Source organism: Emydura macquarii, unplaced genomic scaffold (genome assembly GCF_026122565.2).
Source record: "Emydura macquarii macquarii isolate MOO-44397 ecotype Brisbane River unplaced genomic scaffold, CSIRO-AGI_Emac_v2 contig_480, whole genome shotgun sequence".
In the NCBI taxonomy this organism is placed as follows: Eukaryota; Metazoa; Chordata; order Testudines; family Chelidae; genus Emydura; species Emydura macquarii.
In genome coordinates this window covers 15,869,872-15,876,651 of record NW_027130617.1, presented here as the reverse complement: position 1 = coordinate 15,876,651, position 6,780 = coordinate 15,869,872, and the positions used below count along the sequence as shown (strand labels likewise).

The window sequence follows — 6,780 nt, the reverse complement described above, 5'->3', positions numbered from 1 at the left end:
ACCATGTGTTTTTTTTCCTCATGCAAAAATTCAGATGCAGCTATTTATAGTCTATTATGTTTTTTAAAGGGTTCCTATAAATTCTTAGTAAGATATTCACTAATGAGCTATGATTGAGCATTATAGTGGTGCTGATTTCTTGGCTGAGCCCCTAGAATGGTGACTTGTTAATTACAAAGTCTAATTTGGAAAGTTGCAACTCCTGTATCCCATTTATAAAAGTCATAGGCAAGATCAGTTAATAGAACCAAAAGCAACCCATCTCACAGAATGGTGATAGAGCTCTGGTGAATAATTTATCCATATGGAATCCATGAAAAGAAGAACATGTTTATGTGACTGTCAAAATTCTCTTAGAAGATGTTGGCCTCCCAATATTTGTGCAAAGTTATGCTATGCAAGAAGCTTCAATTAAGTAAGTTATTTATGCAAATGGTGGCTTTAGTAAGTTAATTAGAGAAGCAATGGGTTGTTCGCCAGAGATTCCAAATTTGGCAAGTAAAGCCTTCCATGCTGGCATGCTCCCATGTAGTTTGTCCCTCAGGCTTCCCATGAAAATGAGTAACAAATACTGCTAACCGATTCTTCCAAGCTTAGGAGTCATGCCCAGAATTTGTTCTAACTGGGACTTGGTATCTTTGGTTGCTTGTGGGTTTTTTATTAATGAAATGCTTGGACATGAGAGAGAAACAGAAACTGTTTTTAAAAAAAAAAAAAAAGGTGCAGATGGGATTGTGTACCAAACATCTAACAAGTACTACTTAGCACAGTAGGTATGATCCAGGATTGAAATGCCCACCCTGCTACCTACATATGAAAGGAAATGACAAGATAGGAGCAGTGAGGAAAACAACTGCTTCTTAAAGGCCCAATCATAAGACATCAGTGTTAAATCTTTGGTTAAATAAATATATTTGTTTCTCCTTCAAGGGCATACCACTGACTGAAGAACACCTTTTTGTTCACCAGTTGTGGTTTTTAGACATAAAAAATAAGCAAGGTAAACACAGGTAAATGGTCACTTTGTGTTTGACAAAAGCACAGATTTCTGCCTTTTCTTTCACAAAATGTCATGCAGCAAAATTGCAGAGTTTAGGCCAGTTTCAGTGCCAGAAAGCAGTTTGATTCAGTGTCATTCATTTGATTGTTATACAAGTTGCTTTTCAATGGTGACTCTTCCTTTTTTGATTGTCATGTGTTTCCTAGCTTTATCAGAAGGTTGATACCCTGTGCCCAGATTCTGAGTTTTATGGTTCAATGAAGTTACTCATTTTAGTGATGGTGTCAGTGGCTATGTTCTACCATTTCATTCCTTTCCTGTGGCACTGGAAAAAAAAAAAAAAAAAAAAGAAAGAAAGATTAAAAAGTCCATTGCATTGCTTAGTTCTGGCATAAAATATTGTGGACTGAAACTTGGCTTTTCATACTGTCTTACAGTAATGTTGTCTGAGATAGCAAATCCGTGGCTAAGAGACTTGGGGGTAAACCACACACCACATTACACAGTAGCTCAAGTATCAAGTTGCCCACTCTATGAGTGTGTGTGATCTATTTCAAAACCATTAATGAATATTGATGACATGTGAAGTGGAACTGGGAAAGGCACAGAGCAGTCAGGATGAAACATTGCCCAGTTTATGTGACTGATGTGCTATACCATTTGAGTACTGATCCACAAAGCTGTGATAATGTTACAGTGACCCACTGCACGTGCATTAGATCACACATTACTCTTTTACGGGAGTGACTGAAATGTTTCTTGTTAGCCTCCTTTGGAAATAGCATGAACACCATATAAATTCAATGTTTAAAAAAGATTTTCTGGATGTGCATTAAATGGCAAGACCTGGCCATAACTACTCAGAAGTAAATTCATAGATGATGGAGTGGTAATTCCCTGTTCTTGAACTGTCTATTCTTGGTCTGGTACATTTCATAATTTTGCCAATGGGTCCTGACAGAACTTATACAGAAGAGGAACCTCGATAATCTGATCTCAGGAACATTGCAACTGCCATTTCAGATCAGATCAGCGGTTTATGTCGTCCAGTATCCAACAATGGCCAGTACCAGCTGCTCTAGAGGAAGGTTCAAGAATCCTGTAATAATAATTATGGGATAACCTTTTCCCAAGGAAAGTTTCTTCCTAACCCCCATCTGTTAGTGGTTAGCTTATGTCCTGAAGCATGAGTGTTTATATCCCTTCCTAAACTCCTGTTTGTTTTTTAATATTTACAGTTGTAATTCTGGATATTCTTGTTCTTCATGTAAATGTCGGGTCCTATACTGAATGTTACTAATTCTTTTTAACGTGTTGAACTAAGTTGTAAAATGGTTGCTTCAGTGGGGGTGCAACAATGCAGAGATGTCTCTTATAAAATCAGTATTTACGCACATTTGTATCTGAGATATGGTAGTTTTTGTCTTGTGGTTACAATAGGACAATAGATGTGGTATCTCTAACACCATTTGTCTAGATAAATATTGATATTTAATGGTAATCGTTGTCCTTGTAGTAGGAGTCTATTTCTTCATTTTCATCAATGGTCAGGCTATGCTCTTTGTCTTGGCCTGTCATCACCCTTCTGTCTCTGGCTTTTAAAAATTAAACCAGACTGATACATAAGACCAAGATGGCAGCCATCAGTTTTTCTGCTACAGGTTTATTCTACTAACACTGATTTGTATTTATTTCAGGAGATATTGAAGATTTTTTATCTACTATCAGCTGTAATGCTTCTCTTCAGTACGTCCTGGAGGAAGAGCTGTATGCCCTGTCAGCATGCTGCAAGCAAGGTGTTTGCAAAGATGGTGTAATTTCAGCCAAATGTTGCAAAATGCAATAACCAATCTCACATTCAGGCAATTCAATAACACAAAATGTTCTTCAGAAAATCTGGAAACTGAGTAAAATGTTCTTAGTCTTAATGGTATTTGTAACATCTATTTTGCAGCCAGTATGTGTCCTTAGTTCTTCTTCTCTCCTTCTTCTTCTTCTTCTTCGTGTCTGGGCATTTGAAAAGTCCATCTGGTAGTGGAAGAAGAAGAGGAAGGAAGATGACTTGTTGTGCAATGGGATTTTGTCTCCCATTCTAGTTGGCAGCCAGTTCTGACACTAAGCAATTCTTATTTGTTGCTATCCATTGGCAAACAGGTAGTTGTTGCTATCCATTGGCAAACAGAGAGCACAGCAGCAATGCAGGTAATAGCAGAGCCATCTGACTCAGGGTTTGCTGATGAACTGAAGTCTCAGAGCTCTGGATCCACAGAAGTGACTGTAGGCCAATTTCTCTTATGTGCGTTTCTTTTTTTTTCATTATTTTTGACATTTCAGAGATGAAGCTTTGTTACATACAAGCCTTTGGCAGTGGACCGGGGAGATAACAATTCACCAAGATATAGAGCACATGGGCTGAGAAAATGTGTGAAAAATGGAAATGACAAGGGTATGTTGATAGTTTGTTGTTGTTGTTGAGCAATAGTGATTTGGTTGAAGAAGTAGCTTGTTGGAGATGTAGTAAAATGAAATATGTTTTGAGTATGCTTAGAGGGAAAGATCTGAGATATTTAAGTCTCCCAAATCAGGGCTTAATAGACCAATTCTGCTTTAACTCTAGGAGTGCTAAAGCAACATTGTGATATATTATTCCAGATGTGTTATGCTTGTTTTATTTGCTGATGTATACAAGCCAAGACGTCAAAAGGAAGTCCATGTAAATATCAAATAAAATACAGTCATGCATAATTGAGCACAAGCAAGTAGAACAATGTGAAGATACCAGAACAACAATTAGAAGCAGATACAACATGAAATCTGTAAATAAATGGCCTGAATCAGATCTCATGTAATCTGATTTTTTCTACAAATATTAATTGATCTCTTATGATTTATTGCTAGTCACTTCATTGTGTCTCTTTCCATTGCAGATTGCTATGTCTCTGTTATGCCATACAGTGGCATTTGCCCGCTGGCCCAAGTAAGAATTAGTGCACAGCAGCCTCGCCCATGGGAAATTGGTTAGGGATTGTGCCTTTAGGCCAATACAGTCCACTTCTTCTGGTGCTCCCAGCCTAGTCTGCAGCAAGGTCAAAGTAGGACAGCAGGGGCATGACTCCTCTTCTCTACCCTCTTGGGGTTCCTGTGTGCACCAAAGCACCCTTGAGTACTGGTACCACAATTGTGACAGGCCCTTGTGTTAATTGTGTAATACAATGAGAATTAAAAAGCAAATTACAGTTTGGAACTATGACAGATGTTTCTCAGATATTACATAATCGATTCAATCAAAATCCCATCAGGGTTCTCTACCAACCCTCTTCTTTCCATCATGTGACTATAGGGAACAGGTCATGTGAAATCCAAACCCTAAAACCTAAAACAGTCATTCTCAAGCCTGCCAAACCAAGTTCTCAGAATTTCAGCTGACACAGTCATGACTAGAGGTGGGCAACATTTTTGAAGCTACGTTTTTTTGAGGGTATGTGTGAAAAATGCAGATTTTTACAAAATGCAATGTTTTACAGATTCATGTTGGTTTTGCCAAATTGTCAGAAAAAAACCCCAGAGAATTCCAAAAAAGTTGAAATGTTTCATTTCAACATTTTTAAAAGAAACTTTTCAATTCTTCATTTTGAAATACCTTTTCATTTGAAGTTTTATTCAATGTTTTTAAATTAAAAATGTAAAAATACATGGAAATAAAATCAAAATATTTCATTCAACCTGGAGCCTTATTTGCTTTTGGTTTTTTAACTTTCTAAAAATGTAAAGAAAAAAAAATGTGGTTTGATCCAAAACTTTTTTTTTTTTTTTTTTTCCAGAATTGATAGCATCCTGAAAAATCCATTTGTTGCAGAGTTCAAGTCATAACATGATGTTGTTGTGCATAAATGTTATTGCAGTATGGTGTGGTTCACTAGACTTTGTAGTTAATACCTGAACCTAATCTCCTCTAACCAAACTGATATTTTGGGTCTTCAGTAGCAGTGCACAGAGCAAAAACCTGATAGACATTTACATGAATAAGGATCTTGAACAGTTGAATAATTGTATTGTTTTTTCTCAGCACTACAAATAATACAAGACAATGTAATGAAACTCTTCTTAAAAACTCTTTGGAAAACAAGATGAAGGACCAAAACTTGATTGCTTCCAGTACTGATTTCAGCAGAAATATCAAGAACAAAGCATGCAGAATTTGGTCCTAAAACATTGTAATGTCATGAAGTGATGTAGATATTCCAATGCTGACACCCTTGATTAAAATGTATTGAGAAGGAAAGTTTGCTAACAATTTGGTTAGCAGTGTTTACAGTATAGTATGATATTCTGTGGAGACATATTTTCTTTGGAAACAAGATTTGTTTCATGTCTCTATAAACTAATTATGATGATATCTGCAAAAGCCTTGTCTTGTCTTTTTGACATTATATGGTGATAGAAACAAATGTTATTGATTTTTTGCTAAAGACAGTGACATAACACAAGCAACACCACCTCTGTGCTGTTGGCTGAAAAGGGAAAAATGCATAAATCCCTTAAAAATTCAACATTTTAAAGAGCTTTGAAAAATGTAGCAATTGTTTTAATTTTGGGGGGTGAAATCACTGTCCATCAAAGGATTCGACTACCCAGGTATCCATATACTAGACTGGGAATAAGGAGAAAGGAAAAGTCTATAAAACATAAAAGGTATTTTTCTGAAACTTCTTGGCTTAGTAAAAGTTTCTGCCATGATCCCAGTCAGCACAAAACCTGTACCTGCTAAATCTTAGTGTTCCAGCTAACTAGATACACTAATAAATAAATTAACAAAATCTCCTGAACATGAATTCATTTCAGCAGAGAATAAGGTACGTTCTGCTAAAATATCACATTACATTTATTTGTACATCCCGAAAAATAAATAAATAAATAATCACCAACTTTGTAATGATTTAGGAGATTTTATTTATGGCCAGATTTTGCCATACACTTACTCTTTTGGAGTAATGCCTTCCTCCCCCAATACTCTTATTCAAAGTAAAGATTCAAAATAATTTTCCATTATTTTCCCAGCTCTACCCAGAGGCAAACCAAATATGTGGAGTGTTGAAAAGTGAGCTAATTCACCAATTTTCAATATCCATAATTCATGTAATGGAACCACTTACAAGCACCTAAGCCAAAACTAAGTAACATTTACTCTAATTCTTGTCCATCTTCCCTCCCCATTGTTTGGCACCCTCTTGTGTCATGTCAAAAAATAAAATGAATTTGGGGGGACTTATTATTGCCTATGTAAGGTGCCTAGTGTAAAGAGTCTAGCATATTTTGAGTGCTGTAATAAGGTGTGTATGTCCATGATTACATTTTTAGAGGAAGAGGTAGTGTTATTGAGAAAAACAAACGAGAACAGATTTCTATTAAGATCAAAGATGAAGACTGAGAATAACACTGAATACTAAAAGTTATTTTGCTCTGAAGATGTCATGAGTAACAGTAATGCTGTATTTACTTAAAGATCTTTTTTCAGTGATAGAGTAATAAAGTCGATGCTGCTCCGTAACTGCTTGCTGTGCAGGAAAAAATGAAAAGGCAATCGAGAGCGTTAATAATCTGATCTTTCTTGAAGTATGCAGATTGGGCAAGGCCATACTGAAGTGTGCACAGTTACTTCCTTAAATGTGCAGTTGAGTTAGTATAGATAGCTGCAGGGAAATGAATGGCTGCTGCTACATAAAGGGAGATGGAGGGCAGACCTAAGATGTCCTCTGCAGTGAAACATCATTGCAAACTCA

At 36.4% G+C, this 6,780-nt stretch overlaps 1 long non-coding RNA gene across 2 annotated transcripts; it reads left to right on the top strand.

The window, feature by feature from the left end:
- The first annotated feature begins 262 nt into the window (after positions 1-262).
- On the top strand, positions 263-6,376 carry LOC137146783 (uncharacterized). 2 transcript variants are annotated; one of them, XR_010918049.1, is made up of 4 exons: positions 263-415; positions 2,698-2,796; positions 3,335-3,446; positions 5,067-6,376. It is a non-coding gene; the product is annotated as an uncharacterized lncRNA (long non-coding RNA). The 2 variants fall into 2 exon arrangements; XR_010918050.1 differs by having other exon boundaries at positions 4,822-6,376.
- The last annotated feature ends 404 nt before the right edge of the window (positions 6,377-6,780 follow it).